The 23,357-nt window shown below is 43.2% G+C and overlaps 2 long non-coding RNA genes across 2 annotated transcripts; one reads left to right on the forward strand and one right to left on the reverse strand.

Annotated features, from left to right (window-relative positions):
* Positions 1-844: 844 nt before the first annotated feature.
* On the reverse strand, positions 845-3,888 carry LOC149997488 (uncharacterized). The gene is made up of 3 exons (XR_016514279.1): positions 3,628-3,888; positions 2,252-2,521; positions 845-928 (listed from the first exon to the last, which is right to left on the reverse strand). It is a non-coding gene; the product is annotated as an uncharacterized LOC149997488 (long non-coding RNA).
* LOC149997489 (uncharacterized) lies at positions 1,385-5,465 on the forward strand. The gene is made up of 2 exons (XR_016514278.1): positions 1,385-1,871; positions 5,097-5,465. It is a non-coding gene; the product is annotated as an uncharacterized LOC149997489 (long non-coding RNA).
* The last annotated feature ends 17,892 nt before the right edge of the window (positions 5,466-23,357 follow it).

Genomic DNA, 23,357 nt, shown 5'->3' on the forward strand with positions numbered 1-23,357 from the left:
AGCTTGGGTGGGGCCTGACAGTTCGCATTTCTAACAAATTCACAGGGCTGGCCCAGGGCCCCCACTTTAAGTAGCATGAGGAACACCTGGTCCCACCCCAGCACCTGGTCCAGGAGGCCCATTCTCTTCAAGGCACAGTGGCGCAGGGAAGCCTGAGGTCATGTCCTGAGAACCTGGTGTGGCAGCCCCTTCTCCAGGCTCAGGAACAAGGCCAGGACTGAGATCAGCCACTGAACTCCCGTGTGCTCCTCCAGAGAGGCCTTGGGAACCCTGGGGGCTGAAGGGCATTCCTGTTTTGGTTAAAATTCCAGTTGAGTCAATGACCTTTGAGGAAAAATATGCACTCCCCCCACCCACTTCCTCCAAACCCCTCTCTTGAATTAAGTTCACACTCCTGTACTCAGATGAGTCTGGCCACCCCCTCTTCCCTGCACCCCGACCCAGGCTTGCCCACGTGGTGGGGACAGGCCAGGTGAGGGCACCGGGTACCTCCTGCCAGGTTGGGGTACAGCAAGGCGACCAGCACAGGGACACTGAGGCCGCCAGAGAACTGGGAAAAGACTGTTGGCTCCCAGAAAATCATGTCATTTCCTCAGCTCTGCAAGCTGAGAGCCCTGAGCAGAGCAGCAAAGGCAAGTTGTGTTCTTGGCGGGCAGCACCCAGGGAGCCGGACCCAGAGGCCCCGGGGGAGAGGAGGCTCCTGGGCTCTGTCCATCCTGCCTGGGGGCTCGAGGTGCCTGGGACAGGCTGGTCTGAGCACAAGTCTGGATGCAATGACCACCTCTTGGTTAGGGAAGGGCTCTGCCAGCCTCCACACAGATGGCTCAGCAATGTCTTACCTGGAAGAAGACTCCTCAGACAGGAAATGAGGGCACACACCTCAGAACTGGGCACTGCTTATCTTTGAACTTCGAGATTGCTCATGCAGCTGTGAGGAGGAAAAAATTATTATCTTAAAAGAGCCATGTGTCCCACTTAATATAATGTGACCCACAGTGTCTGGCTGTCTGTTACCTTCCTCTGATGTGAAATGGAATGGCTAGCATCAATATTGTCTGCAAAACAACTACAAATTCTTTTAGAAGAAGTCATACTCCACAGAGGCTACATTTATCCGTGCCTTATTTATTTGAGGTTCGCCAGCCCCTGTTTTGACTTTCCTCACCATTCTGTTTATGCTGGGTTGATGGCCCACCGGAAGTGCCTTGCCTAATGTACAGACGATGTTGACATTGACCTTTATACAGGATTTCCCAACCAGACTGTGTCTGGATGGCTCACCACGTCCCTTTCTTGCCTCCTCACCACCCTGCATCAGCCAATAAGGCAGTGGCTATTTTAGGCAAGGGAAAACGAGATGGCAAGTTTCCCCCAGAGGCAGCTGGGTCTGATTAGAGCGAAGGTGCTCTGTGCGGGGCCAGGACAGACAGCAGCTGCCCAGACGACGGCCCTGTGCATCGTTTGTCCACCGGTGACTTATGGGCAAAAGGGAAGGAAAGAGGGGAAGAAGAGAGCTGGTGACCGGCGATTAGGGTTGACATGAGGCACAACTGGCCAATGGTAGACAGTTACCAGGAGGAAACCAATTCCACAAAAGGAATTACTTCTGGAAGTAATGAGCTCCCTGTCAGGGAAGGAAGTGGCTGTTGCTGTTTTTCAAATGAGTCTTCCTAACAGTCCTGTTTCCTTTGGGAAAGTGCCTGTCCTGCCCATGTGGCCTGGGGCTGTTGTCGCTGCCCTGCCCTGCCCTGCCCTGCAGGGCTGTTGGGTCCCACAAGCCCAAGAAACCAGAGTCCAAAGAAGAAGATAGAAGGAATCCTGGGGACACGCCCTGAGGCCTGAGCCAGCCAGCTCACGTGAGCTTGCATGAGGTGGGTCCTCTGTGACTTACAGAGTGTTGGCTGGTATGCCAAGCAAGTACTAAATTGTGTGATATTTCTTTCGATTATTGCATGTCAGCGGTGGGAGAGAAGGGAGATAATGAATGGTAATGTCTGGATCTCAGGGGGTGGCAATGGACACACTCACGACTGCACAGGATCAGAGATCGGCCCGTGGGAGGCTCTCTGGGGGAGGGGCCCAGCTGTTGGACACTCAGTGATCGAGGGTTGCAGGTGAGTTAAGGAGACTCATCTGGAAAAGCAGGGCTGAGCTCAGATCACCAAGGAACTTGGACAGCCAAGCAGGTGCCCCAGGGTGCCTAAGCTGAGGTGGTGGACTGGGCCGTTGGAAGAGCCTGCTCAGGACCTACCTCTTGAAGCAACTTCCTGGTTTCAAACAGCCCATAATGGGACCTCCTGGGATTCTGGCTCACTTGTCAGCGCAGGCATTGCTTCAGCCAGAAACCCACCTGGAGGGCTTTGTTGGGGTTCAGAATCCAGGGACTCTTGCTGCCTGTCACCAGTGTGATTGCGCGATTGCGCTGCAGTAGCCGTGGCATGTGCCACAGTGCTCTTCACACAGAGACAACTGGCCCATCCTTGAAGGCAGCTTTCCGTTCATATGTCAACTCCTTTCCGATCTAGTACAGGAGGAAAAAGTACAAGTGTAAATGTGATTTTATAAATCTGCAAATCCACAGTATTGAGACAGTTGGAGCAACCATGTAGTAGCAGCATGATTATACTCATAAAATTGTGAAATTTAAATTGTGTAACAATTCCTAATCAGGTTATTTTTTAAAGATTTTACTTATTTATTTTAGAGATAGAGGAAAGGAGGGGGAAAGAGAGGGAGAGAACCATCGATCGTGAGATACAGTGATTGGCTGCCTCTCACACGCACCTCAACTGGGGACGAGGCCTGCAACCCGTGCATGTGCCCCAACCTGGAATCGAACCAGTGACCTTTCACTTTGTGGGACGACACTCAACCAACTCAGCCACACCGGTCAGGGCACTCATAGAGTTATTGAGAAGTGTTTTGAAAATGGTCCAAGGAAACTTTCCAAGTGACTCTTTCCCTGCACAGTGAGGAGGAGGATGCCATATCAGGCTGGGTATCAGTTATCTACCCCAAAACTTAGTGGCTTGAAACAACAGTGGATGTTTATTGTCCCGTACAGTTTCTGTGGGTCAGGAAGTCAGGCGAGGCCCGGTGATTCTGGCTCGGGGTCTGTCGTGCAGACACAGCCAGGGCTGTATCACCTGAAGGCTGGACTGAGGCTGGAGAGCCACTTCCACGGTGGCTGAGCCACAGGCCTGGCTAGTGAGTTCCGGCTATTGGGGTGAGGCCTGTGTTCTTCAGGATGTGGGCGGACTCCTTCACAGCACCAGTGTCCTAGAGAGTGATTCGAGGAGAGCAAAGCAGAAGCCAGAATCTTTTATCATCTACCTCAAAGTCATTTCTGCAATATCCTGTTGGGCCCCAGGTTAGTCCTGCTCAGTGGTGAGGGGACGGCACCAGGACATAAATTTCAGTCAGAAGACAAGGCTTGGGACTGCTACCACAGTGTCACAGGGTTGGCCCCACTCTGGAGCACGTAGTCCTCACTCACGTGATTTGACTTAAGAATAGTTAGAAACTTCTGAGCATTTGAATGCAAGGAAGTGGGTCGACCCTTCAAAGTTCGCCAGACCAACCGTTTTATGCACAGTTGGGTGAAGGGCCAGGATAAAGGCTGCTCACCTGAGTGCCTGGAGTCTACTCCCACCTGCTACCTGGACAGCCTCACTGGTGTGGACGGTCCCGTCTGCCACATGGCTTCAGCTATTCAACATGGGTCCTGTGGTCACACCACCCTTTGGCTGCAGGGGTGAGCATGGGACCCAGGTCTGGCCAACTGTGGGCAAGTGACAGAGCGAGGCTGTCAGAACCCGCCCATGAAATTCCGTATGTGGATTCTGGGAGAGAGAGGCTCTCTCTTAATCTGAGATCATGAGCTGCTTGGACCTGTCAGAGAATAAAGAAGGGAAGGAAACAAAAGGAGAGAGAGGAGATGGGAACACCTGCGAGTGGGTCCAGTTTTGTTCTCTCCAAGTGTGGGAGACAATAAATAGCATGTCCCTTCTGGGGGAGTTTTGTTCATTTGGTGTGGAATGCCATCACCCTAGCTATAAAATAGTGGGTGTGGCAGCAGTAGCGGGCAAGGGCAGAGCAGGTTCCACTTATGTAGGACAGCCTTACGTGGGCCAATGACCTGCACCCTGCCATCGCCAGCCCACAAAAGGGCCCTTTCCCCAGCACGTGAAGAAAGAAGCAAGCAAAAGTTAGGAGTGAACAGACCCGAAAGCGAGCCACAGCTGTCCCTGGTCCGCCCCCAGGGACCCAGCACCAGGCCGACCCTGCACATGTGGCTCCCTCAGAGGCTGCCAGAACTGGAGCTCTGTGAGGGCCAAGACTCCTCTTTTTTAGGAGCCTGCTTCTGCGTGAGCATTTACAGATAAGCATTTGGAAGGGGCTTCTTAATGCACTAAACTCAGCAAGTTTGTTCTTTTCATAATAGCCAGTGTTGAATGAGTCTTAACTATGCCGTGGGCCTCCGGCCAGGTACTTTACCTGCAATATCTTATTCAATCTCTGCACCAGGAAGGGAGCGGTTTCTATTATTATCCTCGTTTTACTGGCAACAACACGGAGGCCTGAAGGGCTGGTAACTTTCCCAGCGTCACAGGCAGCTGGAGGTGGGGCCTCAATCTTAACAGCAACATGTTTGACTCTGGTTTCAGACACACGCTCACACCCTGTCTCTCTTGCTGCCCTGGTGGCCCAGCCCTGGCTGAGGGCTCAAAACCAAAACACCATGTTCTCTCTGTGTTATTAGCCATTACCCTCCCTAATGAGCCCAGGCAGTGTTCCCGGAAAGCCGAAGTGCCCAGGGCCCAGCCCCCTATTTACTTCACAAGCCACTGGTGCGTGTCTGATGGTGCTTTCTGTGTCAGAAGGGCGAACTATGCTCGTCAGAAGCTCCTTAGGAGTCTGGCCAAGGGATTGTTTGCGATTCCAGGGCTGAGTGAGGCAAGTGCAGGGCTGGGGGTGGATTTCAGCTCCCACTGGGCTGCCTGCCAGCAGTGAATCAGGCTTCCAGGTTAGCACCCGCCACCCTCGCCCTTCTTCTGTTTGTTTTCCCTAAACTTCTGTTTATTTTATTCCTGCAGGCAGACATCAAAAAGAATATGTGGCTAGCTGTGGGCACGGGAACACAGCCTTCTGGCCCTTCTCGTCCCTTTCCATGGGGGAACTGACCTGAACCAAAGCAGAGTCTCTTCACCTGCCAGGACCTGGCGGGGGGCAGCCGAGAAGCTGGCAGCCCCATCAGGTGCCTGTGTGAGATGCTCCTGCATCCCTGTCACAGGCCTTCCAACGGGCTCCCCAGCTTCGCAGCCTGGCCCCCACAGCAGTGGAAGAAATCCTAGCACTGAGCTTGCAATGAGGGCACCCTGCCGGCAGGTGGCTCAAGGGACTTCAGACAAGACTAAACTAGCAAGGCTTCTACTTTAAGCCCAATTAAAAGTCGTTAAGATGAATCTTTACCTGTCACGTTTTGTATCCCATTGAACACTCTGCACAAAGCGGCACCAAAACAATGTGGCATTTAGAAACACCTGGCTAATTTTTAAAAATCAATTCAATTTTTTATTGTGGTGAAATTTCCCCCACCAAAATATATCATTTTAACCATTTTTATGTGTACGGTTTAGTGGCATTAACTATATTCACATTGCTGTGTTGCAGTCCTCTCCAGACAGTTTTCATCTTGCAACACTGAGGCTCTATCTCATGAAACACTGAATCCCCATTCTCTCCTCCCCACGGCTCCTAGCAACCACAATTCTACTATCTGTCTACATGAATTTGACTACTCTAAGGGTCTCGTAGAAGTGGCATCGGACAATATTTGTTCTTTTATGACTGGCTTATTTCATTTATGATATCCTCGAGGTTCACCCATGTGGGAGCATGTGTTGGAATTTCCTTTTTAAAGGCTGCATAATATTCCATTGTGTGGATATACCATATTGTTTTTCTATTCATCTATCTAGGACATAGGTTGCTTTTACCTTTTGCTATTGTGAATAATGCTGCTGTGAAAGTGAATATAGAAATATCTGTTTCTGTTCCTGCTTTTAATTATTTTGGGTTCCTGAACCCAATTCCAATGTGGGGAGAGGGGTGGTTTCCTGACATGAACAAGTAATTCCCTATCACCAGCTGGGTGTCCTACCATTTAACTCAGTTCTGACACTGTCTTCCCAGAGACAACATCATGCCATAGGTTAGAGGCTCAGTCCCACAGCACTGTTTCTCCACGGCCCCACCCCACATCCCCTTGCCCTTCATACCTTAATCACAAGTCCAGGTTGTCAACTGGGCTGCAGATTGGAAGTCCTCACAGCCACCACTTTGGGTCAATTAACTTGCTAGAGTGGCTCACAAATTCAGAGAAATACATTATTTACTAGATGACCAGTTTATTTTAAAAGGATGTTGCTCAGAAATAGCCAGGTAGAAGAGATGCATCGGGCAGGTTGCGTGGGAAAGGGCACAGAGCTTCCATGCTCTCTCTGGGCATCCAACTCTCCCCAAATCTCTTCAGGCTCACCAACTGGGAAGCTCTCTGAACCCTGTCCTTGGGAGTTTTTATAGAGACTTTGTTACCTAGGGATAATTGATTAATGCATTGGCCATTGGTGATTGATCCAACCTCCAGCCCCTTGCCCATCCCTGAAGGGTAAAAATCACATGATAATATCAATAGATGCAGTAAAATCACTTCATAAAATCCAGCATCCATTTATAATAAAACCTGTCAGCAAAGTGAAGATAGAGAGAACACAGCTCAATGTAACGAAGGGCACACATAACAAACCTAAGGCCAATGTAGCACTCAGTGGGGAAGAGCTAACATGATGTTCCCTAAGGTCAGGAACAAGACGAGGACACCCACTTCAACCCCTTTTATTCAGCAGAAATCATAGCCACAGCAATCAGACAAGATAAAGAAATAAAAGGCATCCAAATTGAAAAAGAAGTAAAACTGTCATTATTTGCAGATGACATGATGCTGTGCATACAGAACCCTAAAGAGTCCACAAAAAAACTATTAGAACTGATAAATGAGCTCAGTAAAGTAACAGGATATAAAATTAATATTCAGAAATTGTTTGCAGTTTTTAATTTTTAATTGTATTTTTTTTTCTTTTTCATTTAGTCCCCTTATACCCCACTCCTGTCTGCAGTCACTACTCTGTTGTCTGTGTCCATGAGTTCTTTTTCTGTTTTACTCAATTCCTCCACCCCTTCACATCTCCCCCTCCATAGCTGTCAGTCTGCTCTCCATCTATGAGTCTGTCTCTGTTTTGCTTGTTAGTTCAGTTTGTTTATTAGATTCCACATATGAGTGAAATCATATGGTGTTTGTCTTTCACTGACTGGCTTATTTCACTTAACATAAATTTCTCCAGGTCCATCCATACTGTCACAAAGGGTAAAATTTTTATTTTTTATTGCTGAGTAGTATTCCAATGTGTAAATGTTCCATAGTTGTTTTATCCACTCATCTACTGATGGACATTTGAGCTGCTTCAGATCTTGGCAATTGTAAATAACACTGCAATGAACACAGAGGTGCTTATGTTCTTTCAAATTAGTGTTTTGGGTTTCTTCCAATATAGTCCCAGAAGTGAAATCACTGGGTCAAAAGGCAGATTCATTTTAAATTTGTTGAGGTATCTCTGTACTGCTTCCCACAGTGACTGCATCAGTCTGCATTTTTCCCAACAGTGAAAAAGGGTCCCCTTTCTCCACATCCTCACCAGCACTTGTTGTCTGGTGATTTATTGATGACAGCCATTCTGACCAGTGTGAGGTGTCATCTCATTGTGGTTCTCTGATGATTAGTGATGTTGAACATCTTTTCATATGTCTATTGACCACCTGTATGTCCTTTTTGGAGAAGTGTCTATTCAGGTCCTTTGCCCATTTTAAAATTGGATTGTTTGTTTTTTTTAGTGTCAAGTTTTGTAAGTTCTTTATAAATTTTGGATATTTACTCCTTATCAGATGTATCAGGGAGATGTTCTCCCATTTCTTGGGTTGTCTTTTTATTTTCTTGATGGTTTTCTTTGTTGTGCAAAACTTTTAGTTTGATATAATCCCATTTGTTTATTTTTTCCTTCTGTTTCCTTTGCCTGGGGAGATAGATCAGATAAAATATTGCTGTGAACAATATCTGAGATTTTACTACATATGTTTTCTGCTAGGATTTTTATGGTTTCAGTCTTAATATTTAAGTCTCTAATCCATTTTGAATTTATTCTGTGTGTGGTATGAAAAGGTGGTCTACTTTCATTTTTCTGCACCTATCTGTCCAATTTTCCCAACACCATTTATTGAATAAACGATCTTTAGCTTATTGTATGGGCTTGCTTCCTCTGCCAAAGATTAATTGACTATAAAGTTGTGGGTTTATTTCTGGGCTCTCTATTCTGTTCCATTGATCTATGTTTTTGTTTTTATGCCAGTACCAGGCTGTATTGATTACTATGGCCTTATAGTATAGTTTCACATTAGGTAGTGTGATTCCTCCAACTTTGTTCTTTCTCAGAATCGCTGTTACTGTGTGGGGCCTTTTGTGGTTCCATGTAACTTTTTAAAATATTTGTTCTAATTCTGTGAAATGTATCATTAGAATCTTGATAGCAATTGTGTTGAATCTATAGATTGCTTTGGGTAGCATGAACATTTTAATGATGTTAATTCTTCCTATCCATGAACAGTGTATGTGCTTCCACTTATTTGCACTTTCTTCACTTGTTTCCTTTAGTGTCTTATAATTTTCTAAGTACAGGTCTTTTACATTCTTGGTTAGGTTTATTCCTAGGTATTTTATTATTTTTGAAGCAACCGTGAATGGGATTGTTTTTAAATTTCCCTTTCTGTTAGCTCGTTATAAAAATTCAACTGAGACTTCCAGCCAAGATGTAGGCGTACACAGACACACTCTGTCTCCCTCCACAACTAAGAAGGAATACAACTACCTCAAAACTAGAAACAACCAGAAGTTCCAGAAAATCAAACTGCATGGAAGTCCAGCAAACAAAGATAAAAAGAAGAAATACTCATCCAGACAGGTAGGAGGGGCAGAGCCGGGGTGGAGAGGACATGGTGTGGTGGCACCAACAGTGGCGGCAGTAGTAGACTGGCTGAAAAGCGCAGTCACATGTTTTAAAAAGTTGGGAGGCACACATGGGGAGCTTTCCCAGCTCCTCACCAGATCTCGAAGCTCATGGTGCCAGCACCGGGGAAAATCAAGCCTCATTGCTTCTGACTGTGCAGACCAGTAGGGGTTGGGGTGGAAGCAGAAACTGCCAGTCTCTGAGCAGAGTCTGCTTGTTTAAAGGGGCCCCACAGTCCTAGAATGTCCTCAGACCCACCCACTCTGGGAACGATGGCCAGGGTAGCAGATAGAGGGGCGCCTGTCCGGTGAGGAATTGGGAGAGGTGCCTGGAAAAGGGGCGAGTGCTGGGCAGGCGGCATTGTTCCCTCTAGGACCCCTCCCCTACATACAGTGCCACAACATGGTGAAACAGGTCGCCCTGTACTGACGAATCCTTAAGGCTCCGCCCCTTACAATGTAACAGGAGTAACAGCTCTACCTGGGATGGGGAAGCAAACAAACACAGGAGCCTGTCAAGATGAGGAGACAGAGAACTATGGCCCAAAAGGGGAAATGAATCAAGGTTCCAGTGGGAGAACTAAGCGATGAGGAGATAGCCAAACTAACAGATGAGGAGGTAGACAACCTAACAGACACAGAATTCAAAACACTGGTGATAAAGATGCTTACAGGCTTGACAGATATGCTTGAGTACAGCAAACGCATAACAGAAGAAGTGAAGGCTATGCTAAGTGAAATGAAGGAAAATTCACACAAAACCAATGGTGAAGGGAAGAAAACCGGGGTTCAAATCAATGATTTGGAACATAAGGAAGAAAAACACAGTCAACCAGTGCAGAACGAGGAAGCAAGAATTGAAAAAAAATGAGGAAAACTTCCAAAATTTTGTGACAGGTCCGGGAAGCACAGAGGATCCTGGGCAAGCTGGACCCAGAGGGGACCACACCAGGACACATCATGACTGAGGTGCCAAAGGTGAAAGATAAAGAGAGAGTTCTGGGGGCAGCAAGAGAGAGGCGGAGAGTTGCCTTCAGGGAGGTGCCTATAGGACTATCAGCTGATTTCTCACAGGACACTTTGCAGGCAGGAAGGGACTGGCAAGCAGTATTCAATGTGATGAAAGGCAACCTGCAACCAGGATTACTCTATCCAGCAAAGCTATCATTCGGAATGGAAGGGCAGATGAAGCGCTTCCCAGACAAGATGAAGCTAAAGAAGTTCATCATCACCAAGCAATTATTATATGAAATGCCAAAGGGACTTACTTAAAAAGAAGATCAAAACTATGAACATTAAAATGACAACAAACTCACAACTATCAACAACTGAATCTAAAAAATAAAAAGAAAATCCAACTAAACAAACCGGAATAAAAACAGAATCATAGGTATGGGGATCATTTTCAGGGTTATTAACTGGAAGGGTGGAGGGGGAGCAATGGGGATATGGTGCAGGGATTTAGAAGAATAATCATTTGGTACAAAATAGACAGGGGGAAGTTAAGAATAATATAGGAAAGGATGAAGCCAAAGAACTTATAGTATGACCCATGGACATGAACTAAGCGGGGTGGGATTGCTGGAGGGAAGGGGAGTACTGGGCGGAGGGGAGCAAAGGGGAAAAAATTGAAACTACTGTAGCAACATAATCAATAAAATATACTTTAAAAATTCAGCTGATTTCTGGATATTAATTTTGTATCTTGCTACTTTGCTGAACTTATTGATCAGTTCTAGTAGTTTCTTGGTGGAATTTTTGGGGTTCTCTATGTACAGTATTATGCCATGTGCATATAAAAACAGTTTTACTTCTTCCTTTCCAATTTGGATACCTTTTTTTTCTTCTTCTTGTCTGATTGTTATGGCTAGGACTTCCAATACCATGTTGAATAAGAATAGTGTAAGTGGACATCTCTGTCTTGCTCCTGATCTTAAGGGGAACAGTGGTAGTTCTTGCCCATTGAGGTTGCTGTTGGCTGTGGGCTTGTCACATATGTCTTTTATTATGTTTAGGTGTGTCCCCTCTATTCCCACTTTGCTGAGAGTTTTTATCATACATGGGTACTGGATTTTATCAAATGTTTTTTCTGCATCTATTGATATGATCGTGTGATTTTTGTCCTTTATTTTGTTTATTTGGTGAATCACATTTATTGATTTGCAAATGTTGTACCAACTTTGCATTCCTGGAATAAATCCCACTTCATCATTGTGTATGATCTTTTTGTTATATTGCCATATTTGTTAGGTAGCAGCTAGGAATGAGGAGCCAGAGGGGAAAATAAAGGCAGGGCCCTCCCCATTGCAGTCTAACAAAGAACTTAATATGGGAGGCTAGAAGCAAAAGAAAACATATCTTGCCAATTGACTCAGCAGTCTGAGCTCAGTTTGATAAAATTACCAAGTACCTCATGCATTACAAGCAAAATAGCACAGGAGGATGGAAGAGTCCTTGAGAACTGTGCCAAGAAAAGGGGCTTCTGTAAGCTTCTGTAAGAATCTTACTAGGATTGCCAAGTATCCTGAACGTCACAAGCAGGAATCATACAAGAAGGAGGGGACAGTCCTTGAGATTCTATGCTGGGAAAGAAGCTCCTGTAACAGTTTCACTAAGGCAGAGAGCATTTACTAACTGAGAAAGAAAGCCTCTGTAACTGTACGTTATTCCCAAAGTGGGGAAGGAGGGAGGGCCTAGCAGCCAGTTAAGGTATATAACCCCTGAACCCCAGTGGTTGGCATACTTAGCTTAGCTAAGTACCCACTTGTAGCTTCAGCTCACAGACTCACTAACTTACTAACAACTTTCTTTTCTCTACATGTGGGGCATTTAGACTTGTTAGGTGACTGCTGTCTCATTTCCACCTTATGTGTTTGTCTCTCACTTGAATTATTCTCTTGCAGTGAGACAAGAACTGAGGTGGGGGAGAAGGTCTCCTGCATTGGGTCTCTCTTTCTCCCGTGTGTAATATGTTAAATTTGCTAATATTTTGTTTAGGATTTTAGCATTCATGTTCATCATGGATACTGGCCTATAACTTTCTTTTTATTGTAGTGTTTTTATCTGGTTTTGGAATTACAATAGTGCTGGCCTTGTCAAATGAGCTTGAGAGCTTTTCGCCATCTTGAATTTTTTGAAATAGTTTGAGAAGGAAAGGTTTTAGTTCTTCTCAGAATGTTTGGTAAAATTCACCTGTGAAGCCATCTGGTTCAGGGCTTTTGTTTGTTGGGAGTTTTTTCATTACTAATTTAATTATACTAGGTATAATCTGTCTATTAGCCCTGGCTGGTTTGGCTCAGTGGATTGAGCGTCGGCCTGCGAGCTAAGTGTCGCTGGTTCGATCTTCCAGTCAGGGCACATCAGAGAAGGAAAACTCTGATTCCAAAAAACCTCCGCTGCCTTGCGGCATACCTCTTCAGGGGAAAGGCTAAGGGAGTAAACCCCGACAGAAAATCCGGAGCCGGAGTCCCTAAGGCGGTTTGACGTTGTAGTCAACACCGGCAACTCCTGCGGCGCACCTGAAGCCAAGCTGTATTGACTCCGTCTTTCCCTTGGGCCCTTCAGCTGCGAAGAGAGGGGGGGTCTGCTGCATGGGCAACAGCAGACCCTCCATATCACCCTGCCCAGGCTCTGTAGCTTCAGCTTCGCTGGAGAGGACACTCCAGCGTCATCGCAAGATGTCGATTCAACACGGGAGGAGACAGATACCGTGTCACTCCCCAGTCGGACTGCACAGCCATTCTCGGCGGTGCAGATAGACTCTTAAGAAGCTACACCATCGTCTCTCGAGACGGACGGCTGCCAACAACAACAATCTGTCTATTCAGATTCGCTAATTCTTCTTGATTTAATTCTGGAAGATTGTATATTTCTAGGAAATTAGCCATTTCTATCCAGTTTGCCCAATTTGTTGGCATATAGTTGTTCATAGTATTTTTTTACAATCCTTTGTATTTCTGCGATGTCAGTTGTTATTTCTCCTCTTTCATTTCTGATTATATTTATTAGGGTCCTCTCTCTCTTTTTCTTGATGAGTCTGGTTAAAGGTTTGTCAATTTTAAAAAATCTTTTCAAAGAACCAGCTCTTGGATTCACTGATTTTTTTGTATCGGTTTTTTAGACTATTTTGTTTGTTTCTGCTCTGATCTTTATTATTTCCTTCTTTCTACTTGCTTTGGGCTTTGTTTGTCGTTCTTTCTCAAGTTCCTTTAAGTGTAAAGTTAAGATTCTTTATTTGTTTGTTTCTTGTTTTTTTGAGATAGGCTTGTAATACTATGAATTCCCCTCTTGAGGTTGCTTTCCCTGTGTCCCACAGATTTTGGATTGTTGTGATCTCATTTTCATTTGTTTCAAGGTATCTTTTGATTTCTTCCTTGATCTCATTGTTAACCCGTTCATTGTTTAATAACATGTTATTTAGCTTCCATGTATTTGTGTGTTTTTCAGTGTTCTTGTAATTGATTTCTAGTTTCATAGCATTGTGGTCACAGAATATGCTTGATATGATTTCAATCTTATTAAATTTATTGAGACTTGTTTTGTGTCCTAATATGTGGTTTATCCTAGAACACATTCCATGTGCACTTGAAAAATGTGTGTATTCTGCTGCTTTGGGGTGAAATGCTCTGAAGATATCAATTAAATGCCTTAGATCTAGTGTGTTGTTTAAGGCAGCTCTCTCCTAGTTGATTTTCTGTTACCCCAATTATTGTTTCCTTTCCATTTGCATAAAATATCTTTTTACATTTCTTTACTTTTAGTCTGTGTGTATCTTTTGATCTGACATGGGTCTCTTGGAGACAACAAATGTATGGGTCTTGTTTTCTTATCCATTCAGCTACCCTATGTCTTTTGGTTGGGGCATTAAGCCATTTACGTTTAAGGTGATTATTGTTAGATACGTATTTATTACCATTTTGTTTTTAAACTATTTTCCTCTGTTTTTTTTTTTCTTCTTCTCCTCCTCCTTTTCCTTCATCTTCTCTTTCTTCTTCTGGCCCTTTAACGTTTGTTACAGTACTAGTTTGGTGTTAACAAATTCCTTTAGCTTCTTCTTGTCTGGGAAGCTCTTTATTTCTCCTTCAGTTTTAAATTTTAGCCTTGTGGGTAAAGTAGCCTTGGTTGTAGGTCCTTGATTTTCATCACGTTGAATATTTCATGCCAGTCCCTTCTGGCCTGAAATGTTACTGTTGTGAAATCAGATGCCAGTTTACCTGGTGCTCCCTTGTAGGTAACTCCCTGCTTTTCTCTAGCAGCTTTTATGATTCTCTTCTTGTCTTTAAGCTTTGCCATTTTAATGATGATGTCTCTTGGTGTGGTCCTCTTTGGGTTCATCTTGTTTGGGACTCTCTGTGCTTCCTGGACTTGTGTGTCTTTTTCCTTTACCAGAGAAGGGAAGTTTTTGGTCATTATTTCTTCAAATAGGTTCTCCATTCCTGTGCACTCTCTTTTCCTTATGGTATTCACATGATGTGGATGTTGTTACACTTCATGTTGTCTCAAAGGTTTCTTAATCTCTTCTCACTTTTAAAATTCTGGTTTCTTTTTGTTGCTCTGCTTGGGTGTTCACTTATTCAATTCTCTGCTTCATCTAACCTACTGTGTATTTCTTCCAGTGTATTATTTATTTCAGATATTGCATTCTTTATTTCTGATTGGTCCTTTTTTATTGTTTCCATATATTTTTTCATGCTGTTGGGTTTCCTTATAATCATTACTTAAACTCTATATCTGATAAATTGCTCATCTCCATTTCATTTAGTTCTTCTTCTGCAGAATTTTCTTATTCTTTCACTTGGGGCCTGTTTCTTTGTTTTCCCATTTTGGCTGCTTCTTTCTATTTGTTTCTATGTATTAGGTAGATCTGCACAGACTCTGATTGAGTCCTATGTCAGATGCTATCTGTGACTGGCCCTGGGAAACCTATTTGGAGCTATGGATATAGCTTATGGCTCCCTCTGCTGGGCCATAGTATGTGCAGAAAGAACCAGGCTGTACACCAAGGCTGGCTTTTATCAGCATCAGGCCTGGGGGAGGATCAGCTAAAGTGTCATATCTCCCAGAGATCTGCCTTTGCCTGATGGCATTCTGTTAGACTTTGTCTCTGAAATAGCCTCCAGTTGTACTCCTCAGTAGCCAGGCTTAAGCTCCACAGGGCGGGGCAGCAGTGGTTCCTGAGGGTGGGGCTACTGCTTCCCCTTAGGCTGATACCTTTTGGAGAAAGATGGCTCCTGCAGTATGGGGAATGACTCAGCACAGGGATCCTGGAAACTCTTCCTTCAGCTGTCTCCCCAGAGCCACCAACCCGACTCTCCTCATGCATCTCTAGTTCACTCTGCCCTCCCTCTGCCAGACCACAGGGTAAGTGGCTGCAAATGAAATTTGTGCATTGGCCCTTTAAGAGGCTCTCTGGTGGACAGAAATCTCATTGCTATTCACAGCCAGATGCTATTTGTATTCCTTTTCCAGTTCTGGTGCTATAGGCTAGGGAACCCAGCTTGGGGTTTATATCTCATACTTTCATGGGGAACCCCCCAGCAGCTGAAATATCCCTCTGGAACTTCAGCTGCTACCCATGGGAACCCAGCCAGCCTTCCAGTGCCTCCTCCGCACTCCCTACCAGTCTTGCTGTGGTGAAGTGCTTTCTTCCATCTGTCCTTAGTTATAAGGCTTCTGTCCAGCTAGTGTTCAGTTGGTTATTCAGGATGAGTTCTCTACAATTTAATTATAGTTCCAGTTTAGTCTTGGGAGGAGGTTAGTGTAGCTTCCACTTACTCCTCTACCATCTTGGATCTTTGTTCGCATTTTCCTACACCAATAACAAACTACTAGAAAGAGAAATTTTAAAAATGTCATTTACAAGTACATAAAAATACCCAGGAATAAATTTAACCGAGGAGGTAAAGGACCTGTACTTGAGAATCTAGAAGACACTGAAGAAATAAATTGAAGAAGATACAAATAAATGAAAGCATGTACTGTGCTCATGAATAGGAATAATTAACATTGTTAACTGTCCATACTACCCATAGAAATCTATAGATTCAATGCAATCCCTATCAAAATATCAATGACATTTTTCACAGAACAAAAATAAAAAATTGTAAAATTTATATGGAACCACAAAAGACCTCAAATAGCCACAGCAATGTTGATTTTAAAAAGAGAACAAAGCTGATGGTATCACTCTGCTTGATATCAAACTACACTACAAGGCTATAGTAATCAAAAGAGCATAGTCGGCGGCGGCGGCAGCCGTCCGTCTCGAGAGACGATGGTGTAGCTTCTTAAGAGTCTATCTGCACCGCCGAGAATGGTTGTGCAGTCCGACTCGAGAGTGACACGGTATCTGTCTCCTCCCGTGTTGAATCGACATCTTGCGATGATGCTGGAGTGTCCTCTCCAGTGAAGCTGAAGCTACAGAGCCTGGGCAGGGTGATATGGAGGGTCTGCTGTTGCCCATGCAGCAGACCCCCCCCCTCTTCGCAGCTGAAGGGTCCAAGGGAAAGACGGAGTCAATACAGCTTGGCTTCAGGTGCGCCGCAGGAGTTGCCGGTGTTGACTACAACGTCAAACCGCCTTAGGGACTCCGGCTCCGGATTTTCTGTCGGCGTTTACTCCCTTAGCCTTTCCCCTGAAGAGGTATGCTGCAAGGCAGCGGAGGTTTTTTGGAATCAGAGTTTTCCTTCTCTGATGTGCCCTGACTGGAAGATCGAACCAGCGACACTTAGCTCGCAGGCCGACGCTCAATCCACTGAGCCAAACCAGCCAGGGTTAAAAAGAGCATAGTACTGGCATAAAAACAGACACATAGATTGATGGAACAGAATAGAGAGCCCAGAAGTCATATGCATATATGATCAATTAATCTGTGATAAAGGAGGCAAGAATATACAATGGGTAAAAACAATGTCTTCAATAAATGGTGCTGACAAAACTGAAAAAGTACATGCAAAAAAAGTGAAACTAGACCACTTTCTTAAACCATACACAAGAAAAAGTCAAAAGGGACTGAAGACTTAAATGTAAGACCCAAAACCATAATATTCATAAAGGAAAACAGAGGTAGTAAATTCTTTGGCATTGCTCTTAGTAATATTTTTTTTGGATATGTCTCCTCAGGGGAGGGAAACAAAAGAAAAAGTAAACAAATGAGACTACATCAAACTAAAAGTTGAAAAGATGACCTACTCAATGGGAAAAGATTTTCCCAATGAAATAGCTGATAAGGGGTTAATATCCAAAATATATAAAGAACTCATACAGCTTAACATCAAAATGGCAGTCTGATTAAAATGGGCAGGGAACTTGAATAGACATTTCTCTAAAGAGGACATAAAGACAGCAAATAGACCTATGAAAAGACGCTCAATGTCACTAATGATCAGAGAAGTATGAATTAAAACCACAGTGAGACATCATCTCAACCTATCAGAATGGCCATCATCAGTAAGTCAACAGACAGCAAGTGCGGGTGAAGATGTGAAGGAAAAGGAACCCTTGTCCACTGCTGGTGGGATTGCAAATGGGTGGAGCCACTATGAAAACAGTATGGAGGTTCCCTTAAACATTAAAAATAGAAATAACACTTGACTCAGCAATCAACTTCTGGGTATTTATATGAAGATTTTCAAAACATTAATTTGAAAAGATGTATGCACCACTAGGTTCATCGCAGCATATTTACAGAAGCCAAGATATGGAAGCAAACCAAGTGCCCACTGATGGATAAATGGACAAAGAAGACATGGAGGTCACAATACGGCTGGGGTAGGTGGATCTTTTGCACACTTCTTCCCGGAACCAAACTGGAAATAAAACTAAATTGGGAAACAGTTACCCTCAAGAAGGGTAACCCAACAGAAGACTAACTAAAAAGGAGACTTTTAACCAAGAACAAGCAGAAACCACCTTGAGGCTGGTAGGAAAGGTGGGGTCATAAAAGGGGCTAGCTCCATTCCCACAGGTGGTAGGCTGAGGTTAAAGGGGGTTATTACAGCTGTGGAAGGTTCCCCCTGGGGGGGATGAAGCAGAGACCCCAGACTGGGCTCCCCAGCTTGAAGCTGGGATCAGCTGCCCATTAAGCATCCAGTGGTAAAAGGTGGCGGGGTTCCTATCTGCCAGGGAATGATGAAGCTTATAGAGACAAAGCTGCCTTTTTCAAAGGGCCGAAGCACAAGATTTTCATTTGCAGCCACTCACCCTGGGCTCTGGCAAGGAAGGTGGTGCTGACTAGAGTTGCCTGAGGAGGCTCTGGAGTGGGATGATTTGGGGAGAGATGTGGGGGAGTGACTGCTGGGATCCCTGTGCTGTGTCATCCCCACGATACTGCAGCAGTCATTTTTTTTGAGAGGAGCAAGCCCTTCCCAGGGGAATAAACCTGGGGAAAGCAATTACCCCACCCTTTGGGATACCACTTACCCCACCCTCTGGAATTCTGCTCACCCCACTCTGTGTCTTAATCCCTGCTGAGGACACAGCCACACAGGCAGACTCAGAAGGTGTCAGAGACTGTTTTGGGGTGCAGCCATTTCCCATACTTTCCTGGGAATTGGACTGGCACTTCCCCTTCACAGGAGATCTGATTGAAACATCCAATAGAAACAACTTCCTGGTTTCTGGCAGACCCAAACTCTGGGGTCCAGAGGCCCCACCCACCTGCTTACTATGGGCTCCACCCTGCCAAGGTCTGAGAAATAATCCAGGACATACTCAGACATGTGGCTCCTCAGGGGAGGTGCAGGAGTCTCATCCTCCCAATTCTGCCAGAAAGCTTTTCAAAAGCAATCTTTTCAGTGACTAAGACTGACAGCCAGCCAGCCAGCCAGCAGGTAGGGGCAAGTGGCAGCAGGTCCCGTAGTACCTCTGGATGTTTGCTAACTTGCCCCTGGGCCCTGGCACTGGTAAAAGCTAACCTTGGAGTACAGTTTGCCCTCCACTTCCCATGCAGCCAAGCCCAGTGGAGGCAGCCACAAGCTGTGGATCACTTGTAGCTTTGAACACATTGCCATGGGCCACACGTGGACAGCATCTGACATTGGCTTGCTCCAGTTTCAGACAATATTGGAGCAATATCCAAAGGGAGATCTCAGCAGGCAGACACTAAACTCTGCTGAGATGAATTCCACTTTGCTCTTTTTCATTATTTTCTTTATTTCTCTTTTTTATTGCTTTTTAATTTTTCTACTTTTTTCTTTCATAGCTCTTGTTTTTCTCTTTCCCTTTCTTACTCTATTTTTCTTCTTTGAGATATTTTTATTTCTCTTTCTTTTTCTTTCTTCTATTTTTCTCTTTTATTCTTTATTATTATTTTTTCTTTCTTCTTTCCTCTCATGATCTTTTCTTTCCCTTTTTTTAATTCTTTTGTTGTTGTTTTGTTGTGGTGGTAGTTTTTGTTTATTTGTTTTGGATGTTTTGTTTTGTTTTGTTCTGTTCTGTCAGCACCTGCACAACAGCTTGCATGACAGGGGTGGGGCTGAGCCTCTTAATCAGGCATCCAACAGGGAGATCCCACCCACTAATGGGGAAAAAAATAGATAAATAAATAAAAAATAAAGACCAAATTACAACAGGAGAGCTCACATAACCTACACAAAAGACATTCCTAGAGAGTCCAGCTCAGGAGATCAAGGAGACTGCACATTGGATCCATGGGATACCTATTACAGAAGGCCACCCCATGGAGACTGGAAGTCATAGAAGTTCTATATAATACGTATAAACAAACACAAAGAGACAGCTAAAATGAAGAATCAAAGAAACAACCCCAAATGAAAGAAAATAAAGAATCTCCAGAAAAAGAGTTAAATTAAAGGAGGAAATCAATTTATCAGACATATAGTTCAAAGTAATTATTATAAGGATGCTCAAGGAACTTACTGAGAACTATAAGGAACATAATGGGCACTACATCAGCATGAAAAAGGACTTAATAACCATGAATAAGAACCAATCAGAAATGAAGAATATTGTATTTGAAATGAAGAATATTGTATTTGAAATGAAGAATACACTAGAAAGAATTAAAATCAGGCTAAATGGAGCAGAGGATCAAATCAACGACTTGGAAGCCATGGTAGAAAAAAAACACCCAGTCAGAGTAATACAAAGAAAAAAGACTTAAAAAAAACAGGATAGTTTAAGGGAATTTTGAGACAACATGAAACGTAACAATATGTGCATCATAGGGGTACCAGAAGGAGAAGAAACTAAGCAAGGTATAAAAACCTGCTTGAAGAAATAATGAAAGAAGCTTTCTTAACTTGGTGAAGGAAAAAGTCATAAAATCCAGGAAGCACAGAGAGTCCCAATCAAGATAAACCCAAAGAGACTCAAACCAAGACACATCATAATTAAAATGGCAAACTTTAAAGACAAAGAGAGAATGCTAAAGGTAGCAAGAGAAAAACAAGTTACCTACAAGGGAGCTCCCATAAAAATGTCAGCTGATTTCTCAACAGAAACACTTCAGGCTGGAAGGGAAGTATTAAAAGTAATGAAAGCAAAGACCTGCAACCAAAGACTACTCCATCCAGCAAGGCTATCATTTAAAATTGAAGGCAAAATAGAGCACTGCCAACACACACAAAAACTAAAGGAGTTCATTACCAACAAACTGGTATTACATGAAATGTTAAAGGGACTGCTTTAAAAAGAAGAAATAGAGAGAGGAACATAGGTATAAAGAAAAATGCAAAATAAAAGTACTTATCAATAATAACCTTAAATGTAAATGGATTAAATGCTCCAATAAAAGACATAGGGTAGCTGAATGGATAAGAAAACATGACTCATATATATGCTGTCTACAAAAGATACACCTTAGAATGAAAGATTTACACAGGCTGAAAATGATGGGTTGAAAAAAAATATTCAATGGAAATGGATACCAAAAAAAAAAAAAAGAAAAGAAAGGAAGGAAGGAAGGAAGGAAGGAAGGAAGGAAGGAAGGAAGGCAGGCAGGCAGGAAGGAAGGAAGGAAGGAAGGAAGAAGAAGGAAAGAAAGAAAGAAAGAAAGAAAGAAAGAAAAAGAAAGAAAGAAAAGAAAGAAAGAAAGAAACAAACAAACAAACAAAGAAACAAAGAAAGAAAGAAAAAAGCTGGAGTAGCAATATTTGTATCCAGCAAAATAGACCTCAGAACAAAGGCCATAGCAAGAGGCAAAGAAGGTCACTACATAATACTAAAAAGATCAATCAAACAAGAGGATATAACCCTTGTAAACATATATGCACCCAATACAGTAGCACCTAAATATATAAAGAAAACCTTGGTGTACTTTAAGGGATATATCAATAGCAATACAGTCATAGTAGGGGATTTTAACACCCCACTGTCATCAATGGGCAGAACATCCAGACAAATAATCAACAAGGAAACAGTGACACTAAGCAACACACTAGATCAAATGAAAATAATTGATATTTACAGAACATTTTGTAGAGGCATCAGCTATTTGCTGTAAAAAGTCGCAGAGGTTTGCTAAATATGTAAATATGTAGGGGCTTCAGATGTTCTCTGTAAGAAGTAGCAAGGACTTGCTAAAAAGCCTTGGAAAAAGGAATGTAGGGAGGAGTGTTGTAGCAACTGGTGATTTACAAGCTAAAAGGACCTCAGCCTCTATCACCTTCGATTTGCTTGTGTCTTGCTTATAACATTTGTGAAGTTATATTTTACAGGATATCTAGCCCTTTGAAGAGAAATTGCTTCGCAGAGAATTCATCCCTGGCTGGAGAGCTATGCTGCTGCCGGAGATAACTTTATGGCCCTGAGAACTTTATTCCTGTTTGACACTCCTGCAGCCCTGTCCTGCCACCCCGCTTCCCAAAAAACTGCTTCTCACTAGAGAGAGAGAGCCAGATCTTATATAAGCCCCTGCCTAAAAATCCCAGGGGGTTGGAGCTTTGTTTGAGACAAGTTCTCTGCCCAACAGCCAGCTAACAAACTTTGCTTGCTTTAATCACTGCTCCAGAGTTCAATCTCACTTATGTAGCCGCAACTATTTCATACAAGAGCAGCAGAATTTACATTATTCCTAAGTGTACCTGGGTATTCTCAAAGATAGACCACATGTTAGGACACAAAATAAATCTTAACAAATTCAAGAAGATTGAAATCATAACAAGCATTGTTTTGGGTCACAATGGCATAAAACTAGAAACAACCTCAATAAAAAAAAAGAAACCACTCAAAAACATTCAAACACATGGAGGCTAAATAGCATGTTATTAAATAATGAATGGTTTATCCATGAAATCAATGAAGAAATCAAAAATTACCTGAGAACAAATGAAAACAAACAGACAACAACCCCAAACCTATGAGACACAGCAAAAGCAGTCCTGAGAGGGAAGTTCAAGCAAGAAAAATCTCAAACAAGCAATCCAACCCTGCACCCATAAGAACTAGAAAAACAACCACAAAGCTCAGAGTAAGTAGAAGAAAGGAAATAATCAATATCAGAGTGGAAATAAATAACGTAGAAACTTAAAAAAAATTCAAAAGATCAGTGAAACCAGGTGTTGATTCTTGAAAAGATAAACAGAATTGATGACTCTTTAACTAGACTCATCAAGAAAAAAAGAGACAGAAGCCAAATAGAATCAGAAATGAAAGAGAAATAACAACTGATATTACAAAAACACAAAGGATTGTAAGAAACTACTATGAACAACTACAGTATTCCCTCGCTTATCGCGAATATTATGTTCTAGACCCCCCCCCCACAATAGGTGAAAATCCACGAAGTAGGAACCTTACATTTATTTTAGTATTTATATGTATGTGAAGGCTTTATAAACCCTTCCCACACACTTATAAACCATTCCCGGTCCCTTATTTACCTTTCCCACTCCCTTATTAACCTTTTCCACACTTTTATAAATACTAATGTTCTTAAACATATTCTACACTCTTAAACCTACATAACTTTAACAATATACGTAAACAGTACTGCAAAATCCTGCGATAGAGTGAAAAATCCATGATAAATAATTAAATATAATATTTTAAAAGATCCCACGATACAGTGAGGCCTCGATAAGTGAACAGCGATATAGAGAGGAACTACTGTATATGCCAAGAAATTGGACAACCTGGGTGAAATGAATAAATTTCTAGAAAAAAATCTTCTAAAACTGAATCAGGAAGAAACATAAAACTTAAAGAGACTGATAACAACTACTTAAATTGAAGCAGTAATCAAGGAACTTCTAGCAAACAAAAGTCTTGGACCAGATGGCTT

This window comes from Furipterus horrens, unplaced genomic scaffold, assembly GCF_987537825.1.
Source record: "Furipterus horrens unplaced genomic scaffold, mFurHor1.1.pri manual_scaffold_11, whole genome shotgun sequence".
NCBI lineage: Eukaryota > Metazoa > Chordata > Mammalia > Chiroptera > Furipteridae > Furipterus > Furipterus horrens.